Raw genomic sequence first — 17,579 nt, forward strand, 5'->3', positions numbered from 1 at the left:
TCAGGAGATGTTTCTAGGATCAAGAGACCTGACCACCACCCACTCCTTAAAGGGAACCTGCAGGTCCTTTGTAGCATGTACACTATCCCCAGTACATTGATAGGATGGTTTCAAACTAGCGTTTTTTAGCACTGCGCATCGTGCGCATGCGTCCTGCGCCCCCATCTTTAACATGGGGGCGCATGGTCTAGCGTATGCGCGCGTTCGTATGCGTTTTCGTGCGCATGCGTTTTTTGTAGTGTGCTCCTAGGCGCGCCGGACGCAACCTGTTGCATTTTTGGTCCGTCTGACCTGTCTCAAAAAAGCACATGCGCACAGAATGTGCAAAAAAAAAAAAAAAAATCACATTACAGTCTATGGGAACGCGGACATGCGCATGCCTGCGTTTAAAATCGCATGCGTTTTAAGTTAACATGGCTAGAAACTGGTTAAAATGCATGTGCATAAAAAAGCAAACGCATAATGCTTTTTTGTATGTGATTCTATTGCGCACGAAGCTCAGCGCTAAAAACGCTAGTGTGAAACTAGCCTTAGTGATACAATGTGCAACACGAACACGTTTTTTTTTTTTAATTAAAATTGCTGCTGTAATTAGAAAAAAAGCACTTTATATAGATTGTATCTGCTCATTTAGTCAGTGCTTAGGAGGGTGATTCATTGCGTTCAGTCAAGGTTGTCCCCAACCACAGAATTTGAATTAAGTCCCCAGGTTGGCGCCGACGTCACTTGAAATCCCGCACTTGCGTAGTGTGCATTGGGGAGCAACACTTGAGTATTGGCAAGCTGTGCATGTGCTGTGACAAGCTGCTCCCTGAGCACTGAAGCTGTGAGTAGTTGCCAGCTTCACTGACTGGGTGCGCATGCGCCAGTGAAGCTGGAAACCACTCACAGCCTCAGTGAGCACACGCAGGGAGCAGCTCGTCACAGCGCATGCGCAGCTTGCCAAGACGCAAGTGTTGCTCCCCAACGAACACTGCGCAAGGGCAGAATTACAAGTGCTGTCAGCACATACCAGGGAACAGAATTCAAATTGTGTGGCCGGTGACAAACCTGACTGCATGCAATGAAGCTCCCCCTATGACTAAAAGAGCAGGTGCGACCTAACTATATCAAGTGCTTTTTGCTAAGGATTACAGCAGCGGTTTTAATGTTAGTGACGCACATTGCATCACTAACAACGCACTGGGGACAATTTCGATACTACAAATGACGTGACACGTTCCCTTTAATAGAAATCTGCCAGTAAGAGCAACCGTCCTAAGCCATCTATATTTGGCCATACAGACCACAGAAAAACCTTGGTATATGTGATCCAATGTCTCATTCAAGAGAAATCACGTTTTCCTTACATGTAAATGAGCTGTTAAGATCACAGCTGATTGTGAGGTAAAACATTTCCCTGCCTTTTTTTAAACAAGGTTTTACCTCACATAATTAGCTGTAACCCTGTGCTATCATGTCTGTATACTCTTTCTTCTCCCCTGCCCAGGAGGTGTGGTATGATCGGACTATGTTCCTGCACCGTCAGACACAGCCATTACACAGTACACAGCGGGGGCACATTTATAAGATTATCTCAGCACAGGAAAAAATGTTTTAAACACATCTACTGGTAATTGTGGAACTTATTTTTTCAAGATCTAGTGAATAAAATAAACTTTAGTTCGTGGGACAACCCCTTTAATCTCTGGAGGTGGAATCTCAGGGAGATCTGTGTCCAATATATCAGAACCAGGTAGGAAATGGTTAAATCCTAGAACTGCAGGTCTTAATTAGATGCATTTGCCTAGCTTTTTATAAAAACCAAGGCCTGTGTTCACTAGGTGTGTGACAGTCTTCTGAGTGAAGCAGAGTAGAGTGTGCTGCTGGTGAGAGATCAGCCAAAATATGAGCTATAGCCGAGAGAAACATGCCACTTTCTGAATGGAGATTGCATGGCTCAGATAGGAAAGCTGAGCAGTCTGTGTGTTGGAGCTACAGTCTGTTCAGTGTGAACTGTGCCCAGAGTTGAATACTTCTGTTTGGCGCAGGAAGCTGCTCGAGCTGAAGGTGATAGAGACTGGTGGGATCGTGCCTTTTCTGTGTAAGACGTTTGCGCCTGGAGAAATAACTAATCTGTTTGAGTGCCCTCGCAGTAACATTATGTGCCTGCTAAATGAACTGTTAATTTGCTGTGATGCCTTTGTGCCCAAAAGAGGCTGTTTTAGTTTTGAATCCCTAGGAATTTTATGAAAGAAATAAAACTGCACCTGTTTGGATTAAACCTCATTGCCTGTGTGAACGCTACCTAATGCCTACACCGGCCCATAGCCAACAGCTTATTTACTTTTATTAAGAAAAATGTGGATTTCTGTGGAAGACAGATATCAGGGTATCATTTTATTCAATTCTGCATGACCTATATGGCCATATAGACATGTTAACCCCTTCCTGACATCCGACGGTATATCCCGTCCATGGGACCTGGGCCCCTATGCCCATGGACGGGATAGTACGTCGGCGCGATCAGCGGCGCCCACGTGGTGAGCGCCACTGATCGCGGCCGGGTGTCAGCTGATTATCACAGCTGACACCCGGCACAATGTGTCAGGGGCGGTCACGGACCGCCCCCGACACGTTACCCCCTTGCACACCGCAATCAAACATGATTGCGGTGTACCGGGAGTTAAAGGGAAGCATCGGCAGGGAGGGGGCTCCCTCCGTGCTTCCCTGAGCCCCCCACGGCAGCGCAATGTGCAGCGCTGCTGAGGGGGGCTCTTTCCCTACAGGCCCCCGGATCCAAGATGGCGACGGGGGCCTTCGGGGGCCTGAGGAAGCTGGCTTCCTCAGTGCCTGCAAAGCGCAGGCATGAGGAAGCCTTCTGCAGTGCCTGTGTCAGATCGCTGATCTGTCACAGTGATCTGTGATGTGACAGATTAGCGATCTGTCACAGGACAGTGATGTCCCACCTGGGACTATTTAATAAAGTAAAAAATAAAAATAAAAAAAAGTGTAAAAATAATTAAAAAAAAAAAAAAAAAAATCGCCAAATAAATTAGAAAAAAAAAAAATATATATTCCCCCAATAAATCCATTTTTTGGAAATAATAACAAAAAAAAAAAAAAACAAAAGTACACATATTAGGTATCGCCGCGTCCGTAACGACCCGCCCTATAAAACTGTCCCATTAGTTAACCCCTTTAGCGAACCCCTTAAAAAATAAAAATAAAAAACGAAGCAAAAAAGAATGATTTATTATCATACTGCCAAACAAAAAGTGTAATAACGCGCGATCAAAAAGACGCATATAAATATCCATGGTACCGCTGAAAACATCATCTTGTCCCGCAAAAAACGAGCCGCCACACAGCATCATCAGCGAAAAAATAAAAAAGTTATAGCTCGCAGAATAAAGCAATGCAAAAATTATTATTTTTTATATAAAATAGTTTTCATTGCATAAAACCGACAAAACATAAAAAACGACCTAAATGAGGTATCGCTGTAACCGTATTGACCCGAAGAATAAAACCGCTTTATCAATTTTACCGCACGCGGAACGGTGTAAACGCACCCCCCCAAAAGAAATTCATGAAACCCTGGTTTTTCTACATTCTGCGTCCCAAAAATCGGAATAAAAAGCGATCAAAAAATGTCACGTGCCCGAAAATGGTACCAATAAAAACGTCAACTCGTCCCGCAAAAAATAAGACCTCACATGACCCGGTGGGTCAAAATACGGAAAAATTATAGCTCTCAATATGTGGTGATGCAAAAACTATTTTTACAATAAAAAGCGTCTTTTAGCGTGCGACAGCTGCCAAAAATAAAAACCGCCATAAATAGTAAATCAAACCCCCCGTTATCACCCCCTTAGTTAGGGAAAAATAATAAAATAAAAAAAATGTATTTATTTCCATTTTTCCATTAGGGTTAGGGCTAGGGCTAGGGGTGTGTTGGGGTAGGGTTAGGGCTAGGGTTAGGGTTAGGGCTAGGGTTAGGGCTAGGGTTAGGGCTAGGGTTAGGGGCATGTTGGGGTTCGGGTTGGAGTTAGAATTGGGGGTTTCCACTGTTTGGGCACATCAGGGGCTCTCCAAATGCAACATGGCGTCTGATCTCAATTCCAGCCAATTCTGAGTTGAAAAAGTCAAATGGTGCTCCTTCCCTTCCAAGCTCTGCCATGCGCCCAAACAGTGTTTTACCCCCACATGTAGGGTATCAGCCTACTCAGGACAAATTGCAAAACAATTTTTGGGGTCCAATTTCTCCTGTTACCCTTAGGAAAATAAAAAATTGGGGGCAAAAATATCATTTTTGTGGAAAAAAATGATTTTTTTATTTTCACGTCCGAGTGTTATAAACTTCTGTGAAGCACTTGGGGGTTCAAAGTGCTCACCACACATCTAGATAAGTTCCGTGGGGGGTCTAGTGTCCAAAATGGGGTCACTTGTGGGGAGTTTCAATAGTTTAGGTACATCAGGGGCTCTCCAAACGCACATGACACCCGCAGACCATTCCATCAAAGTCTGCATTCCAAAACGTCACTGCTTCCCTTCCGAGCCCCGACGTGTGTCCATACAGTAGTTTTCTCCCACATATGGGGTGTCAGCGTACTCAGGCCAAATTGGAAAACAACTTTTGGGGGTCCAATTTCTCCTGTTACCCTTGGGAAAATGAAAAAATTGGGGACTAATTGATCATGTTTCTGGAAAAAATACGATTTTTTTATTTTCATGCCCGGGCATTATAAACTTCTGTGAAGCCCTTGGGGGTTCAAAGCGCTCACCACACATCTAGATAAGTTCCTTAGGGGGGTCTCGTTTCCAAAATGGTGTCATTTGTGGGGGGTTTCCACTGTTTAGGTACATTAGGGGCTCTCCAAAGGCAACATGACACCCGCAGACCATTCCATCAAAGTCTGCATTCCAAAACGTCACTACTTCCCTTCCGAGCCCCGACGTGTGCCCATACAGTAGTTTTCTCCCACATATGGGGTATCAGCATACTCAGGACAAATTGGACAACAACTTTTGGGGTCCAATTTCTCCTGGTACCCTTGGGAAAATAAAAAAAATGGTGACTAAAAGATCATGTTTGTGGAAAAAATACGAATTTTTTATTTTCACGCCCGGGCGTTATAAACTTTTGTGAAGCCCATGGGGGTTCAAAGTTCTCACCACACATCTAGATAAGTTCCTTAGGGGGTCTAGTTTCCAAAATGGTGTCATTTGTGGGGGGTTTCCACTGTTTTGGTACATCAGGGGTTTTCCAAACGCGACATGGTGTCCGATCTCAATTCCAGCCCAAAACGTCAAATGGCGCTGCTTCCCTTCCGAGCTCTGCCATGCGCCCAAATAGTGGTTTACCCCCACATGTGGGGTATCAGCGTACTGAGGACAAATTGCACAATAACTTTTAGGGTCCTGTTACCCTTGGGAAAATAAAAATTGGGGTGAAAAGATCATTTTTGTGGAAAAAATATGATTTTTTAATTGTACCGCTGTACGTTATAAACTTTTGTAAAGCCCTTGTGGGTTCAAAGTTCTCACCACATATCTAGATAAGTTCCTTGGGGGGTCTAGTTTCAAAAATGGGGTCACTTGTAGGGGGTTTCCACTGTTTAGGTACATCAGGGACTCTGCAAACGTGACATGGCGTCCGATCTGAATTCCAGCCAATTTTGCAGTGAAAAAGTCAAACGGCGCTCCTTCCCTTCTGAGCTCTGCCATGCGCCGAAACAGTCGTTCCCCCCCACATATCAGGCATCTGCGTACTCAGGACAAATTGCACAATAACTTTTGCAGTCCAATTTCTCCTGTTACCCTTGGTAAAATAAAAAAAATTGAACCTGAATTATTTTTTTTTATGAAAAAAAGTTAGATGTTCATTTTTTTTTAAATATTCAAAAAAATTCCTGTGACGCACCTAAAGGGTTAATAAACTTCTTGAATGTGGTTTTGAGCACCTTAAGGGTTCAGTTTTTAGAATGGTGTCACTTTTGGGTATTTTCTATCATATAGACCCCTCAAAGTGGCTTCAAATGTGATGTGGTCCTAAAAATAAAATGGTGTTGTAAAAATGAGAAATCGCTGGTCAACTTTTAACCCTTATAACTTCCTAACAAAAAAAAATTTTGGTTCCAAAATTGTGCGGATGTAAAGTAAACATGTGGGAAATGTTACTTATCAAGTTTTTTGTGTGCCGTATCTCTGTGATTTAAGGGCATAAAAATTCAAAGTTGGAAAATTGCGAAATTTTCAAAGTTTTCGCCAAATTTCCGTTTTTCTCACAAATAAACGCAAGTTATTTGAATGAAATTTTACCACTAACATGAAGTACAATATGTCACGAGAAAACAATGTCAGAATCACCGTGATCCATGGAAGCGTTCCAGAGTTATGACCTCATAAAGGTACAGTGGTCAGAATTGTAAAAATTGGCCCGGTCATGAACGTGCAAACCACCCTTGGGGGTGAAGGGGTTAAAGGGGGTTGGATACTACTTACAGTTTCCGTTTAATTGGCTAAACATGATGAATTATTTCTCAAAACATTAAAGACAATCTTTCCCCTGCACTTTACATGTCCGGTAGGTCAGCACTTTCCTTTGCTATGTCATTCTAAAAAGTCAATGCAGAATAAGCAGTTTGCACAAAATCTTGCAGCTATGGGGGCTAGACGTTGGGTGTCAGACAGAGAAGGCTCAAAAAAATGGTTTATTACTGTCTCCTTTCTCAATCGCCCTAAGCACAGTGGTGTACAAGTGCAAGGTATACGGTATGGTTAGTGCTCTTCCACCTCCGAGCCCAGCGATCCTCTGATCATTGGATGTAATGAAACAGCGCTAGCTACAGGGGTCTAGGACGAGACTGAACTTTCCCTGGAAGCTATGGTAATATACCAGTCCCAGTTACAGGGCAATCAGCAATAAAAAGGATGTATTAACATGAGAAATAAAAAAATAAAAAGACTTTTTATTTTTCTTTTACATTTTTCCCCCACTAATGTTCCATTCCTCCTAAATAGTTACAAATAAATTGAAACCGGAGTGTTACCATTCTGCCTGTTAAAGGGGTTTGCCTACATAATTTGACATAGTAGTGATTGGACAGTGTGAAAGCATAATAAAAGGAATGGCACAATTTTAAGAAAAAGGTGCTCAGGATGATTTCATGAAGTTTTTAAGCATTTTCTGGACTCACAAATTCCCATATGAAGTATTTCCTTAGTGTATATTGGAACAAAAAAAAACAAAAAACTGAAAGGTAAATTTAACAATTTCACACAAAACCCCAAAAATGGGCTTGACAAAATTGCCATCACCTTTCCAAAATTGTGGGTAAACATATACAACTTTGTTTCAAGCAGGTTATGCTCGTTCAGACACACTTGTGGCAAGTAACAGGTGTGGGCCATACGAAAATCACACCTGAAACCAGATAAAAAGGGGAGAAGTTGACGCAAAGTTTTCATTGTGTCTATGTGTGCCACACTAAGCATAGAGAACAAAAAAAGAAGAGGAAAAGTGAGGACTTGAGAACCAAAGTTGTTGAAAAATAGTAATCTCATGGTTACAATTACAAGTTCATCTCCAGAGATCTTGATGTTACTATGTCCACAGTGCACAACATAATCAAGTAGTTTGCAACCCATGGCACTGTAGCTAATCTCCGTAGACGGCAAAGAAAATCTGATGAAAGGTTGCAATGTAGGATAGTACCGTGTTATGAATGAGTCACCGTAGGAGGCAAAAGCAGAAATACAAGCTAAGTCCAGAAAACCAGAGAAGTTGGCAACTATCAGATTGCAGACCCCTTAACCTATCAACACAACTAGTAGTAGCCGTGGGGGGTTACTACGATGCCCTAGACCCCTCGATCACAGCCGGAGAATTAACTAGGCCTAAAGAAAGAAAGGGGAAATCTAAACTGCCCCAGAGCAGACCCCAAAGCAATAGGCAGCGGCCAACATATAATGACGGTGAAGCAAGATGAAAATACTAACACAGACAGGAAGAGACAGAGCAAAGACGGGGCCCAAAACTACCTAGATAGGAAAGGACAGGAAGGCTGCTGTCTGCAATCTGCCAAAACCCTATCAAAGACATAAGCCAACAAGCTGATATGAAAAAGGCCCTGAAGCAGCTAGGCTTCAAAAACTAAATCAGCACTCAGGTATTTTCAGAAGACAGAGCTAAAGGAATTCAGCACATCCCAGCAGGGAATGGCAGAAATCCAGAAAAACAAAGCAAAACAAAGTCAAAGCACAAATGCAAAAGGCCGAGCAGCAAACTTAGCTTTAGAGGAGCAGGAATTCAGACTGGTCTCCAAGGATCCCACAGAGAAATCACCCGCAGGGCAGAAGGGCGTCGGCATCCTTATATCCAGTCAGTAACTCCACTCAGCCAGTCATCATCATCAGCCTCAGGTGTTTGATAATCAGGCTCACTACCTTTCTTTACCAGAAGAGGGAGTTCCTCGGACCTCAGTAATGAAGGGGAAAATGAACTCACAACAGTATGGGATGGTGGATAAGCAGCCCCAAACAAGTTCTAAAGAAATTCAAGCTGTCCTGCAGGCTTAGGGTCTATCAGTGTCAGCGCAAATACTGTTGACATGTGAATGTAATGAAATACTATGACAGGAGACCCAGCAGGACCCCACAGCTGACATACAGAAAAAAAAAAATAAAAGATAGATGGGACTTGACCAAAATCTACAGGAGTTTGCTAAAATTCTTCTGTGAAAGCATCTTGTGGACAGAGGAGACGGCTCTGTCTGACAGATGGTAAAGCATATCATTCTACTTTTTACCGCAAACGGAATGAAGACTACAAAGAAAAGAACACAATACCTACAGTGAAATATAGTGGAGGTTCAAATATGTTTTGAGGTTGTTTTGCTGCATTTGGCAAAGGGGGCCTTGGCTTTGTGCAAGTCAACATGAAGTCTTAAGAATACCAATTGCAATGTATTGTCTAATGTCAGAAAGCTGGGTTTGCATCCAGGGCTTTTGAAGCAGTAAGCCAAACCTCAAACTCCAACTCAAGACTCCTGACTCCACAGCCTCACTACTGAGCATGGACATAAAGTGCAGCACAGATTCATCTCAACTAAAAGCCGAGATCCAGGAACAGAACATTTCATAACTTCCAAATTTTTATGAAAAAAATTACAGCACATACTGCATTGAACGACTGTACCAGTTTATTATATATGTATGTTAGGAGTCGGTCCATTTTATACCGACTCCACAGCCCTGCTTGCATCCTAGGTCATGGATCTTCCAGCTGGACAATGACCCCAAACAAACTTCAGGAAGCACCAGAAATGGATGGAAACAAAGCCCTGGAGAGTTCTCAAGTGCCAGCAATGAGTCCAGAGCTAAATCCCATTGAACACCTGAGGAGAGACCTTATAATTGCTGTTGGGAGAAATCACCCTTCAAATATGGAGACCTGGAGCAGTTTACAAAAGAAGAGCACTCCAAAATCTCAGTTGACGGTTTAAGAAGCTTGTTGATGGTTATAGGAAGCGATTGATTGCAGATATTTATTCCAAACTGTGAGCAACCAAATATTAAGTGGAGGGTGCCAACAATTTTGTCCAGCCCATTTTTGGGGTTTTGTGAAATTATGTCCACTTTTCCTTCCCCCCCTTTTTCTGTGTTGTTCCAAAACACAATGGAAATAAACATGTGTAATTATAATAATTTTCTGAGAGAAATACTTCGTTTTCTGGAACAACTTTAAGGGTGCCAACACTTTCGGCCATGACTGTATTAGCCAGGGCGCTAGGACATAATTTTGTTGTGCAGTAAAAAGTAAAAATCAGTGATAAACTGAGTCACAAGCAGCACCGTAGCCAAAAGACATTCCAATAGGACACATTCAAGATTTTACTTTTGCACCATGGCCCTCATTAGGTCTTCGCCTCTAGGAGGAAACATCACAATGAGAAGCTGAAAATAGCCACAACTTTAGGATGTTTGGGACAGGATCAGAAACACTGCCCCCATTTTCAAGACAATAGGCAATTATGGTACATCTCTAATTTGTGTTAACTGACTGGTAAGGTAGCGGGAAATCCGCAAGGAATCCATAAAAATATATAACAGACTGCATTACACATAGGAAGTGTGAGCATTGCATCCCATTCGTGTCCACTGACTGGCTGCAGGGCTCACATGACACAATGTCACTCAGCCACTGCTGCAGAAGGCAAGTATGGGGCATTATTTTCTATGTGACAAGTTACAACCCCATTAAGTATTAGAAGGACTGAGTTAAATCTGTAAAAATAACGCCTCTCCTTGCAGCATCCACAGTACAAATACCCCAGTGACAATACTCCGCCTGTGCGGTACACACATCGGACAGGCTTGAGCGCCACACGCAGGTTATATGCAGCAGGACTGTTGGGTACATTCAGGATGGGGCTCTTTGTTCTAAATAATTCAAAAGCCTTCTCATTATTAAAAGGAGTCCTGCCACATTAAGCTAACGAACATGTCAGCCAACCACAGGGTCTGATCACCGGGACCCCAAACTGACCACTAGAACAGAAGTAATGAGCCCCTCGTTCTTCCTCAACGCACAACCGCAGCAAGAGAGTTTTATAAGACAGGTGTTTGCACATGCATCATACTAATGTCATGGTCTATGGGAAAGAGGGCGACATGCCTGGCAGCATCGGTCATACAGATTTTAAAGGGAACCTTTTATGCCATCCATACATTCATGCACGTCATAGAAAGTTGAATAAAATTATACCTCGACATCTGTGTTCTGATATTACAGAGAAAATCACATTTTCTTATATGTAAATGAGCTGTTAACATCTATGGGCCGGACACTGATCTACAAGTGAATATGCGTCCACTAATTGGGGGAGTTACCAGTGTGAGACATGTAATGACTGACAGTCTGCTCTCCATGTCTCACTCTAATAATGCCCCGTTTCATATAAAATAAGCTCTGGAGGCAGATTCTCAGGGAGATGTATGACCGGCCCATAGATCGCTGTTATGGATGGGTGACCGAGGAGGAAAACAAGATCAAGTCACAGAAAACCAGAGAGGTTGGTAACTACGCGGATTGCAGACCCCTGATCCTATCCACACAACTAGCAGTAGCCGTGGAGCGTACCTATGATGATTCTAGACGCCTTGTTACAGCCGGAGGACTAAATAAGCCTAAAGCAAGAAAAGGAGAAATCTAAACTGCCCCAGAGCAGACCCCAAAGGAATAGACAGCCCCCACACATGTATTGACGGTGAAACAAGATGAAAACACAAACACAGGTAGGAAAATAGACTGAGCAAATGATGGGGCCCATACTAACTAGACAGGAAAGGAAAGGAAAGATACTGTCTGCAATCACGCCAAAAAACCCTGCAAAAGTGTCCAACACGTCTGATAGCAAAAAATACCCTGAAGTCACTAGACTTCACCCAGTATATCAGCACTCTGGCATATTCTGAGAACAGAGCAAAAAGAGGCCAATCTAATAAGGGACAAAAAGCAAACTGGCACATACAGTGACATAAGAGTGAAAATTCAGCACTGCCCCAGCCGGGGCTGGCTGACGACACAAAAAAACTGAATAGACCAACAAAATCAAATGTGAACATTAGCAAAGACAATTTAGCTTGAGATGGCAGGAACTGAGCTGGAAACTAAGACCTCAGGAGCCAGGAAAAAAAATCACCAGCATGGGCTGCCTTAAATCCAGTCTGAGACTCCAGATGTCCACTCCTCCTCCTCTTTATCAGGTGGCAAGTCTCTGCCAATTAGATCAGCTTCATTACCTCCTGCCACCACCAGAGGGAGCCCGGAAAGAGAACTCACCACTCCTCTGTCAGCACAACCAGCTCCCTCACCAGAAACCAGAGGCAGACAAGAAAATGAGTCCACAACAGATCGCAACAGCTCATTTACATAAGAAAAATGTGTTTTTCTCTGGAATAAATCGTCAGATTGTAGATATCAAGGTATCATTTTAATCAACATTCAAGGGACTGCATGACCATAAAGACAGCTTTGGAGGGTTAATCCTATTACACATGTCAATGACACCGATCACACGACGGCCACTGCCTGGATTTTACAGGTGGTGCCCAGGACTAACGTTTTGATGACATCGAGGTCCCTAATGACTCAGACAATGCATAAATTCAGAAGAGAGTGGCTCCATACATTGTGTAGTGGCTGCTCCTGGGTTAGACACCATAGTTCCTCATCACTTACATAGGAACCTCCATACTGACTTACCTAGAGATGGGTACGGTATATTATACAGGCGTGCTCAGATCGGACAGCACACTGGCAAATGCCATTGAATACGGCTGCTCGGATGACAGTTTTATCATATAGACCGTGTCCATACAGGTGATGTTAGGGGAAAGGATCCCACGCAGATCATCCACATAGTATCACATTATTATGGCTACATTGAAACCATAGGAAACTTTTTGATCTCATAAATATTTTAAATGTTGATATATAAAAACCATGTAAATAAACGGACAGCCAGGCATGACAGTGACAGATGAGATTCACACTTTTTTTTTATGGATGAAAATCAGATGATTTTTCAGACACTTGTCTGACCCCGGCCTAATAACCGGGACTCTTGTTCAGGCCATCATTCACAGAACCCCAAAAATACTGAGGGCCACGTTCATCCGAGGGACGGCAAAAGTGTCCTTCTGTCACACCCCTTCAGTATAAGGCTGAGTGCGGAAGAGCGGATTTTTTTGTCATCCGAAAATATCGGATCAATTATGCAAATGACACTGATCTGCTTGTGAGCATAGCGTGATCCAATTCTCTTGGAAGATAAGATGGAGAAAAAAAACTCTCCACTGTCAGTCTGTGAAAATCAAACTGCACTTAGTTGTCATCCGAGTGCAAGGAGCTCCAATCCCATCTTACAGCACACATAATCCCTCAATACATGGCCGCCATATAACACTGCTCCCCCCTCCCCCATGGGGACGGTGTACGGCCGCCATACAACACTGCTCCCCCCTCCCCCATGGGGACGGTGTACGGCCGCCATACAACACTGCTCCCCCCTCCCCCATGGGGACGGTGTACGGCCGCCATACAACACTGCTCCCCCCTCCCCCATGGGGACGGTGTACGGCCGCCATACAACACTGCTCCCCCCTCCCCCATGGGGACGGTGTACGGCCGCCATACAACACTGCTCCCCCCTCCCCCATGGGGACGGTGTACGGCCGCCATACAACACTGCTCCCCCCCCCCCCCATGGGGACGGTGTACGGCCGCCATACAACACTGCTCCCCCCCCCATGGGGACGGTGTACGGCCGCCATATAACACTGCTCTCCCCCATGGTCATGGTGTACGGCCACCATATAATACTGCTCTCCCCCATGGGGATGGTGTACGGCCGCCATATAACACTGCTCTCCCCCATGGTCATGGTGTACGGCCACCATATAACACTGCTCTCCCCCATGGGGATGGTGTACGGCCGCCATATAACACTGCTCTCCCCCATGGGGATGGTGTACGGCCGCCATATAACACTGCTCCCCCCCATGGGGACGGTGTACGGCCGTCATACAACACTGCTCTCCCCCCCATGGGGACGGTGTACGGCCGTCATACAACACTGCTCTCCCCCCCCCCCATGGGGACGGTGTACGGCCGTCATACAACACTGCTCTCCCCCCCCCCATGGGGACGGTGTACGGCCGTCATACAACACTGCTCCCCCCCATGGGGACGGTGTACGGCCGCCATATAACACTGCTCCCCCCCCATGGGGACGGTGTACGGCCGCCGTATAACACTGCTCCCCCCCCATGGGGATGGTGTACGGCCACCATATAACACTGCTCTCCCCCATGGGGACGGTGTACGGCCGTCATATAACACTGCTCCCCCCCCCATGGGGATGGTGTACGGCCGCCATATAACACTGCTCTCCCCCATGGGGACGGTGTACGGCCGCCAGATAACACTGCTCTCCCCCATGGGGATGGTGTACGGCCGCCATATAACACTGCTCTCCCCCATGGGGACGGTGTACGGCCGCCAGATAACACTGCTCTCCCCCATGGGGACGGTGTACGGCCGCCAGATAACACTGCTCTCCCCCATGGGGACGGTGTACGGCCGCCAGATAACACTGCTCTCCCCCATGGGGACGGTGTACGGCCGCCAGATAACACTGCTCTCCCCCATGGGGATGGTGTACGGCCGCCAGATAACACTGCTCTCCCCCATGGGGATGGTGTACGGCCATCATATAACACTGCTCCCCCCCCCATGGGGACGGTGTACGGCCGTCATACAACACTGCTCTCCCCCCCCCCCCATGGGGACGGTGTACGGCCGTCATACAACACTGCTCTCCCCCCCCCCCATGGGGACGGTGTACGGCCGTCATACAACACTGCTCCCCCCCCATGGGGACGGTGTACGGCCGTCATACAACACTGCTCCCCCCCCATGGGGACGGTGTACGGCCGCCATATAACACTGCTCTCCCCCCATGGGGATGGTGTACGGCCGTCATATAACACTGCTCTCCCCCCATGGGGATGGTGTACGGCCGTCATATAACACTGCTCCCCCCCATGGGGATGGTGTGCGGCCGCCATATAACACTGCTCTCCCCCATGGGGACGGTGTACGGCCGCCAGATAACACTGCTCTCCCCCATGGGGACGGTGTACGGCCGCCAGATAACACTGCTCTCCCCCATGGGGACGGTGTACGGCCGCCATATAACACTGCTCTCCCCCCATGGGGATGGTGTACGGCCGCCGTATAACACTGCTCCCCCCCCATGGGGATGGTGTACGGCCGCCAGATAACACTGCTCCCCCCCATGGGGACGGTGTACGGCCGCCAGATAACACTGCTCTCCCCCATGGGGACGGTGTACGGCCGCCAGATAACACTGCTCTCCCCCATGGGGATGGTGTACGGCCGCCATATAACACTGCTCTCCCCCCATGGGGATGGTGTACGGCCGCCGTATAACACTGCTCCCCCCCCATGGGGATGGTGTACGGCCGCCGTATAACACTGCTCCCCCCCCATGGGGATGGTGTACGGCCGCCAGATAACACTGCTCCCCCCCATGGGGACGGTGTACGGCCGCCAGATAACACTGCTCTCCCCCATGGGGATGGTGTACGGCCGCCATATAACACTGCTCTCCCCCCATGGGGATGGTGTACGGCCGCCGTATAACACTGCTCCCTCCCCATGGGGATGGTGTACGGCCGCCATATAACACTGCTCTCCCCCATGGGGACGGTGTACGGCCGCCGTATAACACTGCTCTCCCCCATGGGGACGGTGTACGGCCGTCATATAACACTGCTCCCCCTCCATGGGGACGGTGTACGGCCGCCAGATAACACTGCTCTCCCCCATGGGGACGGTGTACGGCCGTCATATAACACTGCTCCCCCTCCATGGGGACGGTGTACGGCCGCCGTATAACACTGCTCCCCCTCCATGGGGATGGTGTACGGCCGCCATATAACACTGCTCTCCCCCCCCCCATGGGGACGGTGTACGGCCGCCATATAACACTGCTCCCCCCCCATGGGGACGGTGTACGGCCGCCATATAACACTGCTCTCCCCCCATGGGGACGGTGTACGGCCGCCAGATAACACTGCTCCCCCCCCATGGGGACGGTGTACGGCCGCCAGATAACACTGCTCCCCCCCCATGGGGACGGTGTACGGCCGCCGTATAACACTGCTCTCCCCCATGGGGACGGTGTACGGCCGCCATATAACACTGCTCTCCCCCCCCCCATGGGGACGGTGTACGGCCGCCATATAACACTGCTCCCCCCCCATGGGGACGGTGTACGGCCGCCATATAACACTGCTCTCCCCCATGGGGACGGTGTACGGCCGCCATATAACACTGCTCTCCCCCCATGGGGACGGTGTACGGCCGCCAGATAACACTGCTCCCCCCCCATGGGGACGGTGTACGGCCGCCAGATAACACTGCTCTCCCCCCATGGGGACGGTGTACGGCCGCCAGATAACACTGCTCTCCCCCATGGGGATGGTGTACGGCCGCCAGATAACACTGCTCTCCCCCATGGGGATGGTGTATGGCCTAATGTGAGTGCCAGCTGCAGCGGTCTCTGGAGCAGCAGCCTGACCCCGGGTGACAGAGGCGAATACCGGCAGCATACAGCCCTGACAGCTGCGGCCATGAGCAGCACAGCGCCCCCTGCTGCTGCAGTACGGCCTCAATCACGGTCCTTCTGTGGGGCTGCCGTGGCTCGGAGATACATGCACTGCGGCAGAGCCGCGCGGATACTCACCTGCCGGTGATGATACGGTACAGCCGGATACTCCTAGAGCTCCGCACCTCACACCGCGCCCGGGACGCTCCCCCGTACTGAGCGGCTCCCGGACCCTACACACTCCGCGTTCAGACAAACCGCCTGCCCCGCCCCTTTCCCTATTCGTCATCGTCATTGGCGGCTTATTACTACGCTGCTTCGAACTATCCTATGAGGGTTTGGGTGTTGCTAACTCCGTGAAGAGGAGGAGGGGGAGCAGTACGGCGGCAGCTGCCGGCTCCATAGAGGAGCACAGGCTGGGGGCTGAACAGGTGCTGCTGAGGGGGCAACGTGTCACTGCAGAGACCGACGCTGTGTGGGTCTGCTGGGGGAGCATCGTAATACACCAGGGGTGAACCTCCCGCACCCTCAGTGCAAGCAGGGGATGATGGTGGGGGCTGTAGAGTCTGCATGGAGGAGGCGGTCTGGCGCGGCGCGGAAAGGGTTAATGGGGGGGACGAAGCGCTCACCGTAACATGGGGACTCCCGGCAATCCCAAGGACAAGGCTCCGGGAGCCCAGAGGCCGGGCTGGGATGGAGCTGAGGTGCGCATGCGTTCTCACCTCTCCATCTGCAGCCATTGCTGCTCCGGGTGATGGGGTGACTGCGCTCATCCTGGCCGCCACCCACGGGGCCGCACGCAGTGATGGTGCAGGGCCTGAGCATTTCCACTGCCCCCATTGCTAGGAGGCCATTTAGCCACCTGGTGCAGACCCCAGCGGTCAGACTACCCCTCAATCCGCAAGTGATCGCCTGCTGATGGGTGGCAGCGCCGTTCCTTGGCTATGGGGGTGCTGAGGCTCCAGATTGGGAGCTGATTGTTATTTCCTCTATTTTCTTCTCAAGTTTGTGGTTTAGGAAAATTGGATCCAAAACCAGACCCCCAAAGGGCCAGTCATGACTGTATTGCTTTCTGGCCCCTCATTGCCTTTGCGCCTCTTTCTGTCTAGTTTTGTGTTTTGCCATTTTTTAGTTTGCACCATATTCAGTATTGTATATGAGTTTTTGTTGTTGTTCTCGCTTGGGTGGAGTCCAGCAGTTCCACATATTTTTGCCTGATCCATCAATTTCGACTTCTTAAAATGTGGCAAAATTTCATCTTCGCTCCAGTCCCGCTTGGTGTGTGTTTGAGTGTGCCAGCGTTCTGGTGCGAGTTTGTGCGCCATAAGTCACAAAAGCCAGTTCAGAACAGGACGAAAACTCATTTTTACTTTGCACCAAACTATTGAGGATGGTTTC

At 47.9% G+C, this 17,579-nt stretch overlaps 1 protein-coding gene across 4 annotated transcripts in view; it reads right to left on the bottom strand.

Moving 5' to 3' along the window:
- GAS2L3 (growth arrest specific 2 like 3) overlaps window positions 1-16,925 on the bottom strand; it is a 77,526-nt gene extending 60,601 nt beyond the window's left edge. Inside the window, exon 1 of one of the 4 annotated variants that reach the window (XM_073545032.1) lies at window positions 16,904-16,925. The gene's annotated coding sequence lies outside the window, so the exon portion shown is untranslated. Of the gene's footprint in view, window positions 1-16,319; window positions 16,484-16,810; window positions 16,863-16,903 lie in introns of those variants that run through there. The other 3 variants (XM_073545031.1, XM_073545033.1, XM_073545030.1) reach the window with 3 other exon arrangements.
- Between the last annotated feature and the right edge of the window lie 654 nt (window positions 16,926-17,579).

Source organism: Dendrobates tinctorius, unplaced genomic scaffold (genome assembly GCF_039654945.1).
Source record: "Dendrobates tinctorius isolate UK_male_01 unplaced genomic scaffold, ASM3965494v1 ptg000139l, whole genome shotgun sequence".
NCBI lineage: Eukaryota > Metazoa > Chordata > Amphibia > Anura > Dendrobatidae > Dendrobates > Dendrobates tinctorius.